Here is a 22267-nt window from a genome sequence, read left to right as displayed (position 1 = left end):
CAGCCTGCGTCAGCTCAGCCCAATCACCAAAGGCCGGTGGTTACGAACTGCTGACCTTACAGTTAGCAGCACAACATGGAACCACTGTGCCTTCAGAGTTCCGAATTCTTATTAGGAACCTAAAAAGTTCATATTAATGGAAAAAAGACTCAATTTTCCTTCCCAATCTATGTTTCTGCCAAAATGTATGGAGGAAATGATAACACGTTCTTATGCTCACTTATATAGGCAAACAAGCAAAGGTGATGGGGAAGAAACAGGGGTTCCCAGTCGGGGTTGGTTCCATCATTTCCAAGTGGGGCAAATTTATATCACATTAATAACAAGGGCAAGTGGTAGCTGTGTGTAAATTGAACTACTGGAACCCAGGGATGGCCTATATGCATTTTAAAAATTATCTTGTCTTAACAAATTTTCTATTGGGGTTAGACTTTGTTCCTTTTAAAAATGCATAGCTCCTTCAGGAAAACTCAGGTAACCTCATTGCATATAAAGGGAATCCCTTTAAATAGATGTTTCAGATATATCATGCTGTTAGTCATAACCAGAAACCAAAATGCAGGCAGTCCCTGGGGCAAGACACTGAATTTCACATTGCTTGGCTGGAAGTTTAGGACCTTAAAATAGGTGTGAGGCGGGGTGGGTGGGGGCCTAGGGGGCGGTGGAAAGGCGAGGGGACGGGGAGGAGGAATAAAACTCGGTGTAATTTAGTTCTGGAATTTCCAAAGACACGGAATTGTTTTAGGAAATCCTCACCATCTGTGGTTTGCTTTCTTTTTCATAAGTAGGTACAAGGGAGGGGCTTCAAAAGGTTCCTGCTATCAAAGGCGATAGTGTCTGGGGTCTTAAAGGCCTGGGGTTAACAAGTGGCCGTCTCGGAGGGAAGCAACAAATCCACATAGAAGAAGCACACCAACCTGTGTGATCATGAGATGTCAACAGGAAAGGTATCACAAATTCAAAAAACACACATCCAAATGATATGAAGGGAATTAGATGTAGTGGAGACCCAAAGTCCACCAGCGAGACAATTGGACAGTCCCTCTTAGTAGGGCCTCACAGAACAGAGGATAAATCCAGGGTGCAGTGTGGAACTGATGAATCACATAACTATCCTCTAGTTCAAAATTTCTTCCCCATACTATTGTGGTCTGCATGCGATATACCTCATTGGTCATGTTACACTTGCGCATGTTCATTTACGATCATTTGGTACATGGTATTCAAGAAGATGACCCCTCAGAGACACTGACAGGAGTAACAGTTCCCAGAGGGTACTGGAAGTTAGGGGGGGGGGGAATGGTAGAGAGGGGAGTTGATAGCACTGATGACTGTTTGACCCCACCCGATGGGCTTGCACAACAGAACTGTAAGGGAAGGGAAGGGATATATTGGAATGAGTAAACTATGTCAAAAAAGAGATTATTTGAGGAAAAAAAACTTTCTGGAAAATATACATCACTTTAAAATTCCATTTTCTATGATTTTTTTTAAAGATCATTTTGTTAGGGGCTCTTACACCTCTTATAACAGTCCATACATCAATTGTATCAAGCATATTTGTACATGTTGCCACCATCATTTTCTGAACATTTACTTTATATCTGAGCCCTTGGCATCAGCTCTACATTTTCCCCTCCCTCTCCCTGCCCTCACCCTCGTGACCCCCTGATAAATTATAAATTATTATTTTCACATTGTACACCTACCCATGTCTCCCTTCACCCACTTTCTGTTGTTCATCCTCCTGGGGTGGTGGTGTGTTATTCGTCGATCATTGTGATCAGTATCCCCCTTCCTCCCCTTCTCCCCCCACCTTGCCCCTACCCTCCTGGTATCGCTACTCCCATTTCTGTTCCTGAGGGGTTTATCTGACCTGGATTCCATGTGTCATGAGCTCTTTTCTGTATCAGTGTACATGCTCTGATGTAACCAGAACTGAAAGGCAGGACTGGGGTCATGATAGTGGGGGGTGAGAAAACCTTAAAGAATCAGAAGAATATTGTGTTTTTCATCAGTGCCATACTGTGCCCTGACTCATCCCTTCCCTGTGACCATTCTGTGAGGGGAAGGACCTATTGTCTACAGATGGGTTTGGGGTCTCTGCATCTTAACTATATGTTTTTCCGTGAACTTTGTTAAGCCCCCTATATGTTATAGGTCAATTACCCTCCCCATTTTTGAGAAGGATTAAAGGCATGGAAATTCCTTTTTTGTCCATGATTCATTTGTTGCACTTTTGGTTCCTAAAGAGTCTTAATTCTGAGGTTTCCCCCATGTCCATGGCTTTTTCTTGGTAAGTGGATTGGGACTACACACTCTGCACTATGAACTGTTAGAGGCTGTGCCCAACACGTCACTGCTTCTCAGAGGCTTCCTCTGGGTGGCTGGCACCAATCTGGAAATCAGAGGATCCTTCAGAACAGAACTGAGAAAACAGAAAAAGGCATTTGGGGAGATATGGGCTTGAGACATATAGTCCTCTGGGTCTTCATATATAAAAGGGCACATTGGCCAACTGCAATAGGTTGTAGGCAGAAGCGTGTTTCCCCTAGAGCACCAGCTTAAACAATGTGGAGGGAATTAAACATCGTAAGTGATTCTCTGTTTATTCTTGTCCTGCTTCTGACTGCAGGGAAACAAGCCTGTGTTTTACATTTACATAATGGTGCTTTTGTTAGATCAGGCGGACCCAGGGGGGAGGAGAGGTGCATAACACAGGTAGTAAGGAAGTTCTGTTCTCTATCTGAGCGTTTTTGTTAGCAAATCTGACCCCATAAAGGGGTAAACAGAAATATATCTTCATATTATTTTAGTGGATCTTGTTTTTGAAGGTTAAAAGTTAACCCTATATGTGTGGACATGCCTTGAAGACATAGGTTCCTTCTATGAAAGCTCTCCTAAGGCAAAATGGCATAATAAAGCAATTTCCATGAATTTGTATGGGGAATGGTTGTGAATGTACCCAGAAACTCCCACCTCCATCCCCACCACCCCCAAAAATGACCTACACACAAACCTAAAAGACTAACATCTAATAAAAGCGGGTGACTTAATAAGTACACCAAACCCCAAACTCACTGCTTTTGAGTGGGTTCCTACTCACAGTGACCCTCTCAGGGCAGGGTGGACCTGCCCCAAAGGTTTCTGAGACTGTGGCTGTTCACTGGTATAGAAGCATCATCTGACTCCTGAGGAACGGCTGGAGGTTTTGAAGAAGGTAGCAGCCCAGTGCACAACCATCACGCTACCATAGAAACAGGATATGACAGTGTAGTTCCCACGGAAGGTGCTTGGTGTCGCTACTTTTACAGCACCGGGCGCTCTCTACAAATCCAACAGAGAACTCCAGTTTTGCTTTTTCTTTCTTTCTTTCTTTTTTTGGCAGAAGCGTTTTGGATTTCTTTTGGTTAGCAAAACTAGGTACTAATGCCGATCTTTTATAAAAGAGAAATGGCTCAAAGAGAACTTTGGAAAAGTAAAGGATATTTGCATATCCATTTTGTTTGTTTTAAATTGGGGTGATAGGAGATAGTAAGGATATGCTTGTAAATGAACCTAACACATAGACTGTGTGTGTGTGTGTGTGTGTGTGTATGTGTTCACTTAAGCACAGAATCATGGGAAAAGAGTACTGTTCTTTGTAGAGTTGTTTTTGTTTTGTTGACTGACATCTATGTAAAAGTTTCTGTTTTCCATTACAAATAAAAATATAGAAAAAGTCGGAATGCTGCAGTTTATCTTCAATTTGATTAGTTCATTAGCGTTTATTATTGCTGAAGTGATTCTATAGGAGCATGTCCATATTGCCCTCCTTTTACCCCTGTTAGTTCATATTGATTCAAGTTCTAGGCCACAGCGTCTCAACCTTGGTACAAGGACCATTTTGCTCCAACCAAATCTTAGTTGTGGGAGATTGTCAGACTGTCCTGTGCAGCCTTCATCTCTTTAACTAGTTGTCAGAACCCACACCTCTATTGTAACAACCAAACATGTCTCTCCAGACATTTCCAAGTATTCCATGGGGGCAAAGTCACCCACCACTCACTGAGAATCATTCTTCCAGTATATGGAATATAATGTAAAACAAGAAGCAGAAAGATAGCTACCGAAAGGGAAACAATATTGCCATTTTCAATAAGATGATTGTCTACCTGGAAAAACCAAGTCATGCAATTAAAGGTCAATTGAACTAATGGGTTCATTTAATACAGTGGCTAGAAACGGCTTATATATAATTCATAATTATAGATAGGAAATTCGAAAATCTAATCACTCATTGGGCTACCGACCACAGGGTCAGCAGTTTGAAACCGCCAGTCGCTCTGTGGGAGAAAGAAGGTGCTTTCTACTTCCTTAAAAAGTTACAGTCTCAGAAACCCACCAGGGCAGTTCTGCTGTGTCCTACAGGGTTGCTATGAGTCAGAATCAACTCAATGGCAATAAGTTTGAGTTTTAGTTTTTTTCTAAAGCTAGAAATAACACAAGCCAGAAGTGTGTGAAATTATGGTGAGAGCAATGAACATTATTTTGTTCATCCAGATACTAAAGCAAACCGTGAACATACCATAGTCAGCACAGTAGTACATTAGTGTAGTAACCAACCGATAGGCCAGTAGGACAGAAGAAACTGGGCTAATTTGCATAAAAATTGGTTTTGATAGGCAGTATTGAATATCAATAGGTGAAGGAACTTAGGTTTCTTTAATGATGCTGGTTACAGTTGATTAATTATTGGAAGAGAAGGATTGAAACTTTCAGACTTTTCGTTTCCATAAAATCGATACTCGGCATGTCATTTTGCAGGGTTCACTCTGCTTGAGGATCTGCTCGAAGCTGTTTGACACTCCACACCTTGAGCTTCCTGCAGTCCTCTGCATTCGGTACAGCGATTCCCACTTAATTTAAGTCCACTCAATGACATGCTTAACTTGTATGGTGAATATCCACTTCTATTTTGTGCTACACTGTGATCTCTCTGAAGGGCTTGCAATTTATCACTGCATCCCCAAGGTCTAACACGGTAGTGTAAAGGCGGAACTGAGGAACCGGGAGGAAAACGGACATAACTGACAGGACAAGGGAGAGCAGACGCAGAAATAGCTTTATTGGGGGTGGGGAGCTCCTGGACGAGGTTCCGTGACCTAGGCCAACAGGTCAGGGAAGTTGTGCTCAGAGGATGAGTGTTTTTAAAGGGGTAGTGAGCAATGTATGGCACTTATGGCAATTAGCATATGGGGTCTGGAAACTTCGGGAATTGCTTGAAGACTCCTCAGGGCTTTCTTTAAACTCAGAACATCTGGTTTCACTGGTTATCCTAACTGGCGCCGCTGCTGCTGACCTTTGGGATGTGCAGGGAAGCACGTGCAGGGCCCGGACCTGCTTCCGCTTTGTCCAAATGGGGGCTGCCTAGTTCAGACCGGCCCAAGCAGGTAGAATTGTCATTCATTTGTGAAGCGTACAAAGAAAAGTTTCATTCATTTTATGCCTAGGAGAGATCATAGCAATTATCTCACAAGTCACTTGCTTTTCCAAAATGTGCAAACTGGGATCCAGTGACATCAAGAGACTGGGTCCAGGTGAAATGGCTGTGTGAAAACAAGGCCTGTTCCCTTTCTCCTAGCCCTGCTCCCCTCTGGTCACACAAGGGGGATTTCCATTTTAATTTCTCTTTTGCCTTGGTCATACTTTATGTCTAAACATTGTCTAATCTCTCACTGTAAGAGGGAGATCACAGTGGAGACGGCTATAAAAATGTTATATTTGAAAAGCTGAAATGGAAACATGGACAGCTATATTTTCAAAGACTGAAACAGAAGGACGAATGGAGGTAGTGTGTTCTTTCTCTCTGAGGAGCCTTGGTATCATGGTAGTTAAACATTTGACAGCTACCAGAAAGGTCAGTGTTTCAAACCCCACCACTCCCCTCCACAGGGAAAAGATGTGTCTGCATATGCCCATTCATCCTTGGAAACCGTCTGGGGCAATTCTACTCTGCCCTATAGGGTTGCTGTGTGTCAGAATCAGTTCGGTGGTAAAGGATTTGGCTGTTTTTTTTGGGGAGGGGGGGCGGTGTACTTGTTGTTGATAATTTCTATCAACAATGAATCTACAGCCAGCTAAAATCGTTCTCATTTATAACTGTGTATTTGGGGGCTTCATGTAAAACGTTTGCAGGAAATTGTAATGTGTAAAAGAGTGCTGAATGTATTCATGGGATGTGTATTGCCTGTCCCTTTGCATTTTTCTATTAATATGAAAAGATTTGGATTGGATTGTCAGAGTTCTCCAAATATTTGAAGATTCAGAACTAATGTCGTCGGCGAATATTACAAGACATGCCATTTTCTGGCATCCTACAACCAGCTGCAACAGGAGCTGCTTGTCTAGTCATCCAATCAGAATTCTGCCCCTCATTGCAGCCGATCACAACAGATAATTAACCTCGGCACATTCATAAATCTGTGAAAACACCATAAAGCTGCAGTCCTCCTGCCGGTTAAGCTTATACCTACCTCAAAGTAACAGTCGCTCGGTGAAAAACGGGCAATGGTATAAGTATAAGCTGAGGACTTCCATCTCTTTAGGGAATTGGGACAGCTTAAATGCATGTGTGCTCCTAGAGGCAAAGGACAGAATGATGCCACAGAACTGAAGGAACTCCTCCCAGAGCACTCTATAAATACCATCTATGAAATACTTCTTAAATTACTTTAGTCCCTTACATCTAGATTGTAACACTGATTTGTTCATTACGACACCCGCAACACCTTGCTCAGGACGGGATACATAGGGAATACCACATAAACAGCTGTTGAGTCGGCAAGCATTGAAAGCTAGTTAGTGTGCTTGAGAATATTTGGGAAATGTCTAGTGTGTAAACAACTCCAGAGTTTAATTTCTGGACACCCTGCAAGGGCTCGTTCTTACTAGTGTCCCATCATTGTGTCTTGTTTTTCAAGCGATATCATCACTTAGATGAAAACTAAAATAGTAAAGGTTCTATCTCCTTATCCACGTAGGAAATCCCTTTCTGTCCTGTCACCAAAGTGGATGCGCACCTTGGATTTTTTTGGGGTAGCACATGGTTTAAGGTTGCTCAAAGTCAGAATTGAATTGCTGGCAATGAGTTTGTGGTTTTGTTGTTTTTTGGAATTTTATCTTAAATGAACTCCACTGGTGTTTCTGAATTCTGATTATTTACCCAACATTGTGCTGAGCCTTTCCTATGGAATCTTTACCAAAAATCTGTAATGCAGGTGTTTCTATCAGTCCCATACTGTGTAAGGAAACAAAAAACAGTGGCTTCAATATCTGCCCTAAATCACTATGCTATTAAGAAGTGAACTCAGAATGCTTACTTCTAGCCCTGCGTGGTGACTGATAGTCCCAAACTGCTGTCTCTCTGAAGAGAGCACAGCTCTCAACATACTGTGTGCACTAGACAAAGAAGAGCAAGAGCCCAAACCATGTTCGCAGTATTCTGCATACTACACGGTACGACTTCCAGAGCCTCCCTCATGTGGATTCTAGCTCATGATGGAGCCAATTCCAGCCTTCCGGCACAGGAAGGAATCAAACAAAGTGACCAAGCAGGGGAGGAAACAGCTGTCATCATGTTCAAACATCTCCTCTCTCTCTTAGAGCGGCCTCTTCCCTACCTGCATCTGGTGTAGTTGTTGTTGGTTGACGTCGAGGAGATTCCTTCTCAACGGCAGCTCCATATGTGTGGACGGAACTGCTCCTTGGAGTTCCAAGCCTGTGACTTTTCTGAAGCAGATTGGGAGGTCTTGCTTCTGGATGGATTTGAGCGAGCAACCTGTCAGCTAATAGTCTGGTGCTTAACCGTTAGCACCACCTAGGAACTCCTTCTCAGCTACAGGCCCATTTATAGTCTGAAACTCGAACCCAGTGCTATCTATCTCCTGTGAAACCTTCCCCCAATTCCAAGACGAAACCTTCCCCCAATCTCTCCACTCATCTATTCTGGTATGCATTTGTCTAGGTCGGCATTTAGTTGGACATACAGAATCCAGACAGTTTACCATCAAGAGTGTTTACATTTTAAAGGATTGTGTAAATGATCTGGAGATTCACGCATCCTAGAGCACTATATTTTTGGGGGAACAATCAGTTAAACATGGTGTTCAACCAACTACCGTCTATGTCAGTTTCCATAAGTGCTATGATTAAGAAATATTTCTTGAAAAGGGTCATTGAAATTAGGAAATTTTAGTGGGAACATAATGATTAACCAAACAAAGAGCCCCAGGAAAATTACCCTGAAGCCCCTATTCATCCAAAAACTTTGGGAAGAAGTTTAAATACATACATATAGCTATTACTAATTTGTTTAGCATTTGGTCCCTTTATTTGATTGTACTATCAAGGCTCACATGAAATGCCCATAAGCTACATGGATCCTGCCCCTCATCTGGCATAACAGCTCAGTGTCGAATCCTGAAATAACCTTTAAACTCAGTATCTGGGAAGGAGGCAGATGAGAAAGCTGAGTTCTGGTTAATCTTTCTTTCATTCTTTTTTAATCGTTTTATTATTAGGGGCTCATACAACTCTTATCACAATCCATACATGCATCAATTGTGTAAAGCACCTTTGTACATTCATTTCCCTCACCATTCTCAAAACATTTCCTCTCCACTTAAGCCCCTGGAATCAGGTCCTTGTTTTTTCCCCTCCCTCCTTGATCCCCCCTCCCTCATGAACCCTTGATAATTTATAAATTATTGTTTTGTCATATCTTTCCCTGTCCGACATCTCCCTTCACCCACTCTTCTGCCAGCTAAATATTTGGAGTAGATTTTACCAAAAATTTTTGAAGGGAAACAGCAAAGGGTTCAATAACATAAGCACAATTGTATTAAGAGACTATAGAGTATTTATACATCATTTGAGATGCTACAGTTTTACTTCTGGTGAGAAGAATGATGTCATATTCATATTGGCCTGTAGACAAAGTGCATGGCTGAAATTGATGTTTTAAGAAGAGTTACCACTGAGATAAGAAACCAGACAATGCCTATTTAACCATGAGGTCAACAGTTGAAAACCACCATCCTATACTTGGAAGAAAAATGAGGCTTTCTACTCCTTTAGAGAGCTATCATCTGGAAACCTCCAGAAACAACTCTACCAATAGGGCCGCTGTCAGTCAGGTTGACTAGATGTCTGTCACTTGAGTTGTTGACCCTAAAACGTTCTTTCCCTTTTCATCAGGTGTAGAGATGCTGTCCCTAAACTGTTGTATGGGCATTCTGTTTAGGCGGATCGCTATGCTTTCTGTTCTTAAAAAAGGAAATCCACTGCCATCAAATGCACTCTGTCCATGTTCTGAGCCTCAGTAGGCGCAGCAGCAGCTGATGACTTGGCCGTTAGCACAGTGAGTAACCCCCATGCCATCACGGCTCTGCCCTCCATTTTCAGACAGTGTGACTATTGTAACCTTGGGCAGTCATGACTGGGTTCAGTATATGCAGGCCCTAGAAGTCAAATGGGACTTCAAAGACACTGAATATTAAGCTTTTTGTGAATTTAGTTGTTCCTTATAATTCTATTTATTCTGTGTGTCTTCTTGAAAGAGGATTCAGAGATTTTAAATTGCAAAATATCAGATCTATAACTCTTCCAGTGGACAGAAGTGACCAAAGGTTCTGTTTATCCTTGGATTTTAAGATATGAAACGCAGCTGGAATGGAGTTAAGTTCATTAGTAGAATGTTTCATGCCCCCATACATTGGTGGGTTCTAGGTTTTCTGGATCTGGTGTCTGTGAGCCTGAGTGTGGTCACGGGTGGCCGATCCTGTCCTCATTTAAACAATCACTCCTTCAGCGCCATCCAGTCAATGCTGACTCATGGTGATCCTATAGGACAGGGTAGAACTGTCCCTGTCGGCTTCCAAAGAAAGCCCCATTTGTTCCCATAGATGGCCTGGTGATTTCAAACTGCAGACTTGTGGATGGTAGCCCAACTAGTAACCACTATGTCACCAGAGCTCTTAAGTAAATGACAGCATCCTGGATATCAAAGACTGTGTCTTGTTCTCCCTCACATTTTCTTGCCTCAGTACTGAGCCCTGTGCTGTGTGTACCATAAGTCCAAACTTCCCCAGGTCAGATGGGGATGAGAAAGAGAATTTTGAGGGAGAGATCTTGTACTTAGAAACTCTCAAGCTCCAAGTTGTCTTGGAAAAGCGGTTCTCAACCTGTGGCTCTCTACCCCTTTGGGGGTTGAACGACCCTTTCATAGGAGTTGCCCGATTCATAACAGTAACACAATTACAGTGAAGAAGTAGCAAGGAAAATAATTTTATCATTGGGGGGTCACCACACACAAGGAACTGTATGAAAGGGTCACGACATTTGGAAGGTGGAGAACCACTGTCTTGGAAGCTCTAAATAATTCTGTCATATGTGGCTGATCAATACCAAGAGTATTGCCTTATCAATTGATTTTTTCCAGGGAGATCCAGCAGGGTCCACCCTGAACGGCCATTCTCTGCTGTGTGTTATTATTATATAGTGTATTTTTTTTCCTTTTTGACTTATGTATGTCTGTGGAGCCACATAAGAATTAATTGAGCTGAGTATGTCTTTTTATGCTTTGGAATCTCATGTAAAGCGTCATGAGGAACAGAAACACATGAGTCAAACATCAGTCCTTTCTGTAGGCATCACTGAAACCAGACCCACTGGGATTCGTCTCCTTGCCCGCGCCCTGCAGACCTTGAGCCTATGGTTTGTGAGAGTAGGGGCTTCTTCAGGAGGGCTCATTAGACGACACCCCTGCAGAGGCTGTGCTGACCCCCTTGCACTGCAGCCCTTCACTTCTCTGATCTTTCATGGTCAATGCTCCGCCGATCCTGGGGGCAGAAGAGCCTGGCAGCCGTGGACATGAGCTGCTCAGGAGGTGGTGGAAGGTCATAGCGTCTTCACCTTGCTTTTCTCCACAGTCCTTGCTGAGCAGCAATACTGTCCTGGAGGAAGTGGTGTCGGATCATTTCCCTTTTAGCAATGTCTCCTGCAAGTTGCCGTGCTGATTAAAAGCATAGGGTCAGAAACAAGGCCATCCCTTGTTCTTAGTAGGTCCCATCAAGGTGGTTCTGACTCGTGGAGACCCTCTGGACATCAGAGCCAAACACTGCCCACCCCTGCACCATCTTCACTATTGCCGGGATGCAGTCGCTACACTTCTCTAAGTTGCCTCTTTATACCAATGTCAAACCTGATCAGGGATCCCAACAAAAAACAGCACGACTCCAACATCCTTATTCAAATATGTTTGCTCATAGCAATAGCGTTAACGTATACATTTTGAATCTTTTTTTCCCCATGTTTCTTTTTTTTTTCAAATCATTTTATTTGGGGCTCATACAACTCATCACAATCTATACATATATCAATTGTGTAAAGCGCATTTGTACATTCATTGCCCTCATCATTCTCAAAACATTTCCTCTACACTTAAGCCCCTGGCATTAGGTCCTCATTTTTTCACTCCCTCCCCATTTTGAATCTTATTTGAAGACATTCAAGTTTTTCATATTCATGAGAAACCATTTTTCCAGTCAATACCTTTGAAAAACAACCAGTATTTTGTTGTGGGGGGGGTGGATAAATAATGAGTCTCTTTGTCAGAAAGTTGCCAGAACTCTGCATGTATAAAAAATTGATTTTTCTTATTACACACGTTAGGCTGTGATCCACATGGTCGGCGGTTTAAACCACCAGCACCTCCCCAGGAGAGAGACGGGGCTTTCTGCTCCTGTAGACAGTTACAGTCTCAGAGACCCATAGGAGTGTCGCTATGAGTCAGCATCGACTCAGTGGCAGAGTTTGCTTTTTTTAATATCACTTGTGCATATTAAATTGATAGATTATGTTCACATTCATTTATGTCTTGTGAAATCAAAGCAGTTAGCCAATAGGTATTGCTTAACAGCCCCCTGGACTTGAGAAATAATGTGTGTATCAAGACCCATTCTTGGCCCATCCAGTAGTGGTATGAAGTGGTGAAATCCATTCTGAGGACTGAACATGCCAGATAAAAGTTTTTATTCCAGAACAGTATTTATCATATAGTATTCTAGAACCAGTATTTTGCTACTGGATGGATCTTGCCCTAAAAATGCCTATTAATCAACCTTATAAAAGTTAATATTTTACTTCAGAGTTATATTCTACTTAATCAGCTTTTCTGCTGGGATAAAATCAAATGTGAGTGTATGAAATGAATTCTTTCATAATTAACAAGTCTTAGGCTCCATCTTTTCAAATAATCATAAGTCTGACTTTCAGTTTCAATTAAGACTTTCTTGTCGCTGCTTATGAATCATTTAATAAAATGTCTTAGGTTAGATTCTGTCCTGAATAACAGGCTCAAGTTTCTCCATGAAGTTTTGCCACAGAGCAGCAGTTCTCAACCTGTGGGTGTGACCCCTTTGGGGGTCGAACGACCCTTTCACAGGGGTCTCCCGATTTATAACAGCAGCAAAATGACAGTGATAAAGTAGCAAGGAAAATAATTTTATGTTCGGGGGTCACCACCACATGAGGAACTGAATTAAAGGGTCGCGGCATTAGGAAGTTGAGAACCACTGCCGCAGAGTATGGATTGACTATGGAAACACTGATCAAATTTGTCACCCTTGGCATGGGCTACATTGGGTATATCTTTAAATGCTATAGTCAGCTCACTAACAAGCTATGTCATGGATGATTGAGTGCATGTTGTTGTTATTGTTGTTAGGTGCCTTTCAGTCAGTCCCGACTCATATCAGCCCTAAGTATTACAGAACAAAACACTGCCCAGTCCTGCGCCATCCTTACAATGGTTACTGGGCTTGACCCTTGGTCGCAGCCACTTGTCCGTCCAGCTCATCAAAAGGCTTTTCTTCTGTGCTGTGCCCCTTTACCAAGCGTGATGTCCTTCTCGAGAGATTGAACGGATGATGATGTCATATAATTTGCTCTTCTCCATGTTATACAATTTTAACGTATAAAATTATTTTGGTCTGCATTTTAAGTCTTTACCTTATAGGTATGATTCGTGTATTGATAAATATGTATTAAGGTGACATACTTAATATGTCTTGGCCTCATTTGCCTGATCTGTGAAATAGGATCATAGAACTACTGATTCATCATTTGTTATAATGAAATGAGATCATGCATAAGTGCTGAGTATCTTAGGAAGCCAAAGGTTGTTTAGAAAGAGAAACAGAAAAAGGCCCCAAAGCAGGTAAGAGCGGAGCTCAGCAACAGCAGGGCAGTGGCCCCCTGCCGTGCGGGGTGAGCATCAAGCGCCAAGTCTTCCTGTTGTGTAACCTTCTTCACTGATTGCGTAACATCTCTGCTGCTGTTGCCTCACAGCCACTTGATGTGCCCACGTTCAGGCTAAATAATCTTCCTGACTCACAGAAGTTCCTCACAGTGGGTTTTAGCCCGCCTTCCTGAGCTCGGGGCCATGGCTTCCTGCTCTCTCACCTGAGACCGAGCAATTCCCTGCCCTCCTTAGTTTTGTAACCTTGAAGGTAAGTAGGTCGTCTGAGCAAATACCCACTTGCACCTTCCCTTTCTCTAAGCTCGTGTACGTTGAATTCTCTCCTCCTCTCTCACACGTGGGCCAACTCACGTTCTGGCCCCTCCCTTAGTATTTGCTCTAATTGTACCTAATAGAACTTTGTCTCCATTGAACCCTCCCAATTAATGAGCTCAATTAAGATCTGTTTTCTTTTTCTAATAAAGGAGACACAGCACATTACCTGGAAAGCTGATTGCTAGGATCTAAAGGAACCCTTCCTCTTTATGGTACTTAAAGCTATTTTAATTTCTCGTTGCTCTTAATGAAGTCTTTAAAACATGGGGAATAATTCTATTCAAAGTTGCAGGGAATGCCCAGTCTAAAATGAAATTTTAATTACACAAGGCCCTAAGGTTCAAGGACTGTGGCCCATAGAGATTGTGGTTCCCGCCTAGGTTTCTCCTGGATGAGGGAGTAATTAACAAGCAACTCAGGGAATTCTCATCTCCTGAGCATGTGCCCCGGAAGCAGAGCGTTCTGCGTCCTAGAATGAGTGAAGAGTGATCCTCAGGAAAGGAAGCCTGATGGTACCGTGGGTAAGCTGTGGCTGCTAACCTGAGTTTGGTGGTTTGAACCTCCCAGCCGCTCTGTGGGACCACGATGGGCCTCCCATCAAGGTTACAGGCTCAGAAACCTGGGGTCGCTCTCCTCTCCCCTGCAGGGTTACGAAAAGTCAGAAGCTTCTCAATTTGCACAAGACTTTTGGAGCTCAACATTTATTCTCTATTGGCAATAAAATGAGAGAACTCAGGCTGCCCTGGTGGTGCTCAGCTCAGTATTGAGCCATTTAACCCCCAAATTATCCTTTCAAACCCACTCCATGGGAGAATGATGAGACTGTCTGCTCCCATAAAAAAATTGTACTCTTGGAAAATATATACAGGGTCACTGTGAGTCATTACCAACTTATAGTGGTGGGTTAAAGCATATTGGAAATAGTCACTGATGACTGAATTCTGTCCCATAAATGACCTTCCCTCCTAGATCTTTTTTGCCCAGCCCTACCCTTAGGGCACCCCTTATCTTTCAGTTTGTTGTACCATGTGGCTTGTGTCTTCTGTTGTCGTAGGGTGGGAAGGGGTCGGAACCAAGTCTATGGCACCTAAGAACCGACACAACAACAAGTCTTCAGAGATATGTTTCCTGATGCTCCCAAGGTGTGCATTTTACTGCCCTGTGTTGTACCCAGCTGGCCAGGCTTGCTCCCAGCGGACATCTGGAGATAGCTCAGCCCCAGGACTTGACACATCCTCTTTCGGCACTCTCCCAAAGCATCGGCAAACCTAGACGGGGCATCTGCTTAGCAGCGCTGTTTGCCTTGAGGGACAAGGGCTCTTAAGCCGTGCTGAAGTAACTGAAGCTGGTCCTAAGGACTTGTTTTTCTTACCTCGCACGGGATTATTTTGTTTGCCCACTCTCGGTGTTTCATTGGGTACAGGCAGTTGAGGCAAAGGGAACTTTCTCTGTCTGTTACACATGCTTGCTGTGCTGACAGTGGATATGTCTGGGCCGAGATCCGCAGGCTCAGCAGTTGGACACCACCAGCAACCCCGTGGGAGAGCCGGGGCTTTGCACTAGTAAACAGTTAGAGTCTTGGAAACCCACAGGGGCTCTCTATGAGTCAACTTGGACTCGATGGCAGTGAGGGAGGGTGTTCAAAGGATGTAGATTCAAGACAGGTGAATAAAAAGTAACGGTGGGTTTCTTGGATCTTCAAAAAACATCACTTATCCCTTCACCAGATGCTCTGTGGTTTCGTTAGCTTTAAAAGAAGGTGCTAGAGAGCTACATCTGGAACAGAGATGGCGCCTCAAAAAGAGAGTGATGAAGCCGATGCCAAGGCTTTTGCTCTGTGTTTACCTCGGGGAGGAATGCACCCCGATGCATTATGTGTTATAGTGCAAGTTACTTTACCAGCGTTAACAATCTGACATACTGGGGATTTTTCCCCATAATCTATCATTATTCCATTACCGTGGTATTCAAATGTGATCACGCTTTCATTCTGTTATTTTTGATTGATTCCTGTGCTAATCCTGAGTGCTCCTTAGTCAAATCCCTCATTGCACCTAACCTGTTTGTATTGATTTCTATCAGTATTCTGAAAGACAGTAACCCAATTAAAGTGTTACTACTTCTCTGGAGTTTGGCTGGCCAAGATCAGTTTAACACCCAATTCTAAGGAATCAGAATTAAAATAAACCCCTCCTGTCGAGTCAATTGCAACTCAGAGGACGGAGAAGAATTCCTGCTCAGAGTTTCCCAGCTCACGTGTCTTCCCATCTTTCTCCCGGACTGCAGCCGGTGGACTCATGCCTCGGCTCATCTTTCATTTAGCAGCGGAACCCTCTATTAAAATGTGAAATATTTGACAGTTTACCTTGGTCTATCAAAAGAGTAAATAAAAAAGGAGCTTCAGAAAGCGCAGTGGAAAATTCCTTTATCTTTTCATTGCATTCTTCCATAAACGTTTCGAAGCCCTCAGGCTAGGAGGGCCTGAGTCACTGCAGAGGTGAGTGGCCCGGCTGGCTTCAGTTATGCATGAATGCAGTCATGAACACATTGTTTAGATCTTGACACATTCTCCTCACAAACAGGCTTACAAACAGCTTGACCTTTTGCTTCCTGTGATGGCTCGCTGAGCGCATTAGTCTTAGATCTGATAGGAGTACTACTACTTCTTACAGCAAAAAAATCTTAAAAGGAGGAAAGCCAGGTTCAAGTATACTACAAATCTTTTAAGGTTTTGAGGGTAAGGTGACCCCATTCCTGGTGGATCCCGGTGCCACCGGCCTCTCAAAAGGAGCAATGGCGTGGCAGCACCCCTGAGACTGAACAAGCAGGTAGAGAGGGTGGCAGCCAAGCAGGAGTACTGAGCAGTAAGGGCAGGATACACCTGGGACAGGCCTGGTGGGTCTGCACTAGGGCGAACATGGTGAGCAGGCAGGCCTTGCTCTATGCCTTGCAAGGGACTTTGAGCTCAGGGCTGGGGGTCGGGTTAGAGGGTGTTTAAACAATGGAGGTTGTCCCTAGTTGGCTAGAACCCAACTCTGTCCTCACTGGGCAAGGTCCTGGGTGGTCAGGCTCATGGTGTGCCCCTTTCTGGAACGTGATGGTTCCAAGTCAGACGAGTCAGGCAGCTTTCCCTGTCCTTGTCAAGGGAATAACTATAGATTGCCAAACTATACCCCCGTCCACTCCCCTTCCCCCCATATAATGTCCACTCACAGTCTAGGCAACTGAAATTGTCCACTCTCCTGCGTTTTCACAGATGTCACATATGTATTATGTTGCATTTTTTTCCTTTTTAATTTTTTTAAATTGGGAATCATATTTTATTCAGTCATTTATGTTTTCCATCGAAACTCTGGCAAAATTAACATCCTTGCCCATGAGCTTCTTATAAAGTCCAGAAAAGGTTTCAACCTTACAAGGATAGAAAAGAACATCACACAACTTTGAAAGATACTAATCCTAAAAATATGCTTCTATAAGATTGTGCCTGTGTGGTTTTTCTCCTCAGCAATACAGCTTTTTTTACTCTTTGAAGAAGCATGTCATCGCATATGAACTGTTTGGGCATTAGAATAATGATTCTGCATGTTTCTTTACCAGCCCAGGTTATCTTTCAAACGTTTAGTTTGAGATACAAGAAGCAAATAACCCAGCCAGGATAAATCCTCGCTAAAACATTGTAAAGAGAGTGCCCGGCTATCAAAAAGTATAGTGTCTGGGGTCTTAAAGGCTTGAAGGTAGTCAAGCGGCCATCAAGCTCAGAAGCAACAAAGCCCACAGGGAAGAAGCACACCAGCCTATGCAACCATGAGGTGTCGAAGGGATCAGGTATAAGGCATCATCAGAACAAAAAATCTCACCATAGTGAATGATGGGGGGAGTGCGGAGTGGAGATCCAAAGCCCATTAGTAGGCCACTGGAGATCCCCTTGCAGAGGGGTCTCGGGGAGGAGATGAGCCAGTCAGGGTGCGATGTAACAATGATGAGAAATACAACTTTCCTCTAGTTCCTAAATGTTTCCTCCCCGCTCCCACTACTATGACTCGAATTCGATTTTGCAAGTCAGGCTAGACCAGAGGAGGTACACTGGTACAGATAGGAACTGAAAATACAGGGAATCCAGGACGGATGAGCCCTATAGGACCAGTGGTGTGAGTGGCGAAACAGGGAGGGTAAAGGGAGAATGGGTAGGAAAGAGGGAACCAATTACATGGAACTGTGTGTGACCTCCTCCCTGGGGGACAGACAACCGAAAAGTGGGTGAAGGGAGACGTTGGACAGGGCAAGATATGACAAAATACCCATTTATAAACTATCAAGGGCTCATGAGGGAGGAGGGAGGGGGAAAATGAGGACCTAATATTGGGGGTTTAAGTGGAGAGAAAATGTTTTGAGAAATGATGTACAAATGCGCTTTACACAATTGATGTGTGTATGGATTGGGATAAGAGTTGTATGAGCCCCTAATAAAATGTTAAAAAATAAATAATTAAATAAATAAAAGAAAAGTTAAAAATAAATAAATAAATAAATAAAATAAAATAAAGAGAGTGCTGTCCAGTTGGCTGCACTAGTTTAGTTAATGTAGAAAAGGAGTGATCTAAATTTTCCAGTGACATTCATAGCAATCCATTCACTTGGACGTTTTCTATTCATATCATTTCCAATAAATCAAAATTCATAGTTTAATAGTGCCCATTCAGATGAATTCCCAGCAGTTAAGAAATCCAGAAACACTACAAGAACCTTGTAAAATAACTGGCTAGTAAGAGAACTGCCCTGAGTGGGGCCAAGGATGAATGCCTGAGTGGAAGCTGTTTTTCTCAGGCAAACAGATGGGTATGTATACAGTACTGCTGGGGGCAAATGCCAGAACTCGCCGAAGCTCAAACTGGCCCAGCTGCATTTTCACAGTGACCGTCTTCTTCTCCGAAGGTTGTCATGGGACATCTTTGATGGCTTGCTGTGAGTTTGACCCCCGGTGTGATTTTTGCTCACATTTTCATCATTCACCCTCATGTGAAGACAACTCTCACAATATCCAGGGTTCTCCCTGGCGGTCTCAGCTTTGACATTTAAGAAAAACATTAATGCTCGCTCGCCGGTGCTTTCATTCCCAGACCTGAATTGTTGTTTTCTCCCGAAGGTCTTTCTAGAATAGATGGCCCTGGAAGTTCAGAGCCAATTCCTTCATACTTTCTGCATTGCTGAGAGCCGGGTTTAACGTGGCCCGTGAGTGATTACCAAGAGCTCACCACAGTGTTGATATTTTAAAAGGAGCCCAGGCACCTGGTTTGCAGAAGGCATTTGCAGAGTCCCCCACATTGATTATGCCTCTGGTGAATCCCGCTGATGACTGGCCAGTGATAAGAAAAGCCTTGCTATCAGAGAGTGCCTTGAACGGTGGATTAATGCAGGTGTAGTTAGTTTATATTTTTACACCTTATCATTTGTTCTCCCTTTGTCTCATTTTAAATTGTTCTTGGTTTTATTATTTTCTACTTTTTCTGGATGGAGAGTTTTCTGTTTTGTTGGAATTTTTTTGGGGGGGTGGGTTATGAATTTCTTTATATGAAATCCAGGCCAGATAAATCTATAGAGACAGTTTATTGACTCGATCAATCATTTCTTAGGATGGCGGGAATTACGGGGGGCTAAGCAGAATGAGCACAGCGATGAAGACAGTGTTCTACCTTTCAGTGTGGTGATGGTCACACAACTTGTTCACTGGACTGAATTGCCTGGTGTATGAATTGTATGTCAATAAAACTATTAAAATTTAAAAATAAAAAAAAGGACCTCTGAGGGTCCGTGGGCAACACAGTCAATTAGGAAAGAGAGAGAGAGAGAGAGAATAACGATTTAGAAAGGGGAGGGATAAAAGAATGAAGAGAATATAGGGAAAGAATAATGCAGGCCCTTGAAAAAAAGAAAAGAAATGAACTTCAATACACACTAGAAACAGATGTTATAAACACAGTCAATCAGCCTGGCCTCAACCTGCAGGGGAAGCAAGTGCTTCTGGAGAATGAAGTTGCCCAAAATCAAAGACGAAATTGCAGGAGGAAAGAGCAAAGACATGGCCAAGAATCGCCAGGTTTTAACAATAGACATAGATTTGAACGTTGGGGTCCCTAAGAAAGAAGAGACAGGAAGCTGAAGTAGCTCTTTGAGGAAGGACCACTGGAGGCCTGGGGCGCCTATTGAAGGGGACGACTGAGGGGAAATAGTGAGGGGGGTGTGTGTCCCACTGCCCAATTTAGTCATGTTTTCCTCCTAACAATTGGTAACGTTGGGATGGTTTTGGAGATCTTGCTGTGATCTTAAAGTGCACAGGGGCATTCTCGATGTTTCCAGAACAACATTTTAATTCTTAAAATGGTATCTACATTTAGGGACAAGATTGAGTTCAACAAAGTTTCAAAATTTCTTGCAATTCATTGGCCTGCTTTTATTCATTTAATTATTTGTATTACTTAATGTCATGGATGGAGTATATTCCCTCTACCCGCTACCCATAGAGTATGTGTCAGCAGGACTGTCATTCCCAGTATCGTGTGGTCATTTTCCATTTTGTGGTATGTTGAGGAACCCAACTTCTGCCTGTGGTTAATGAGGCAGAATTAGGTTATGTTCAAGAGGATATCCAAAGCAAACTCATTGCCATCAATTCTGACTCATGGCTACCCTATAGGCGTAGGAAACCCCATCTGTCTCCTGCGGAGCGGCTGGGGTTTTGGACTGCTGACGTGGCAGTTATCAGCTCAGTGAGTCCCCACTGTACCACCAGGGCTCATGGTGACATGGAGGAAGCTCTGTTGGCCTAATCTCTGGAGCTCACACAGGCAGTACTACCCTGTCTTACAGAGTTGCTAGGAGTTGGCATCAACTGGATGGCAGTGAGTTAGTTTGAAAGAGAATACGGTAGTTTGTTATGTGACTCTGGCGGGCTTGGTGTGTGGTGTGCCTTTCCTTAAGTCACCACCTTGAAGCCACAGCCCTGGTGTGATGTAAAGGGAGTTTCGCTGGGGTTGGGCCTGCATCACCTTTATTTTACAAGAGAGGGAAGGAAAGGGGACCTCCTTACCTTCAGGAGAGAAGAGTCATCAATGGCTCACATTCTGTGGGCCTAGAGGAAGACAGAAAGCTGGGCCCACACACATTGGAAGGAATGAAGGACCTTTTGCCTGGGGTGACAAAGAAAGAAAGGCTTTCCCTGGAGCTGACACCATGAATTTGGACTTCCAGCCTCCTAAACTGTGAAAGAAAGCATATCTGCTTTTAAAGCCATCGACTTGTGATATTTCTGTTTGAGATAACTGACACCCTTAGCTATATCGTAAACAGAGCTTAGGCTTTGGAGATTCAGCAGCTAGCTTTACTGCTGCTTGACAGTGGGGGATTTGTTTTCTCTGAGCCTTGTTTTTCATGTCTAGTAATAAGGAGAACGTACTTTTTCAATTTGAGGGTTGTGCAAAATACTGTATATTACATGGCTGGACACAGTAGAAAGACAATTTCTTTCCCGCTTCCTTCATATGCAAGACAAGAAAGGTTTGTGAATAAATAAAAATAGACTGCACTATAGATTCTACCTCTCAACACTTGGGATTCACTGGAGAAGGTTGGAACCAATCTGAGTGGAAATATTACTACCCAGAATAAGAAGTGACCAAAATAGGTAGATCTCCACCCAGAGCTACAACTAAATGAGAAACATTAAAATCTGTGCGAATGCACCACCACCAACAACAGTGTATCCACCTACATGTATTTGAAAATGGGGAAGTTTGACATTCATTTTCTACTTCTAAAAATTAAATTCAAGGAGTAGTGTGTTGAATGAATTATTGTCTTTAAAAATTATCCTTAATGGAAAGAATGTATTCAATAAAACTGTAAAAAGAAGCTCAAGAGATCTGCTTAATGGTTAACTTTTGGGTTACTAATTCAATTGGAGACATTATTTGAATAATCTGGATAGGTTGCTAATATCTACTAGGTCTTCAACTAAAACTAGTTTGAAGGCGAGTGATGGTCATTTCTGTCAGCCCATGATTTTGTTCTCTAAGAAGGGTCTATGGGATGTCATATTAAGTTATTAACTGAAACAATGTTTCTTCATGGGTAAGCTGGCAGATCCGAAGTATCTGACATTCTATTGTGAACAATTATCAACCTGATTGTCTTTTCAGCATTGTGAGGGGAATACAGGAAGCCCTGTGCTTGCAAGAACCAACCAAAGAGTGGAAATATTATTACCCAGAATAGGAAGTTCTCCCAGTAAGCTGATTCCATCTTCTCCAACAACTGAATCTGAGCCATATGGCATATACTAGGTGATTTCAATTTGAAAATAATAAGTAGGACCTTCATTCATAGAAAAACCTGAGGTGGCTTCTGGGACATCTGGTTTCAAGTAGCTGGCACTCTGCACCCTCCAATAGTTATATTTATTGGCCTATAGAATGAGTCATTTAACAATAGCTATATAATACTGGAGAACAGCTGCTAAATATAGGATTTTATTTGGTGTAATTGTGAAAATGGTTCTAAGAGTAATCAACTCAATCCAGCTGCGCCTATCAGATACAAGCAATACTGGCAAAGTTACTAATTTGGCTAACACAACAAAGGCCAAAAATAAGGTCA

The 22267-nt window shown here is 42.9% G+C and overlaps 1 protein-coding gene across 2 annotated transcripts in view; it reads left to right on the top strand.

Annotated features, from left to right (window-relative positions):
* Positions 1-22267, top strand: part of OXR1 (oxidation resistance 1) — a 620623-nt gene that overhangs the window by 428621 nt on the left and 169735 nt on the right. The window lies entirely within an intron of this gene.

This window comes from Echinops telfairi, unplaced genomic scaffold, assembly GCF_000313985.2.
Source record: "Echinops telfairi isolate 266 unplaced genomic scaffold, ASM31398v2 ScPeMD7_1;HRSCAF=3_0, whole genome shotgun sequence".
NCBI classification, from domain to species: Eukaryota; Metazoa; Chordata; class Mammalia; order Afrosoricida; family Tenrecidae; genus Echinops; species Echinops telfairi.
This window is presented reverse-complemented; position numbering and strand designations above follow the sequence as displayed.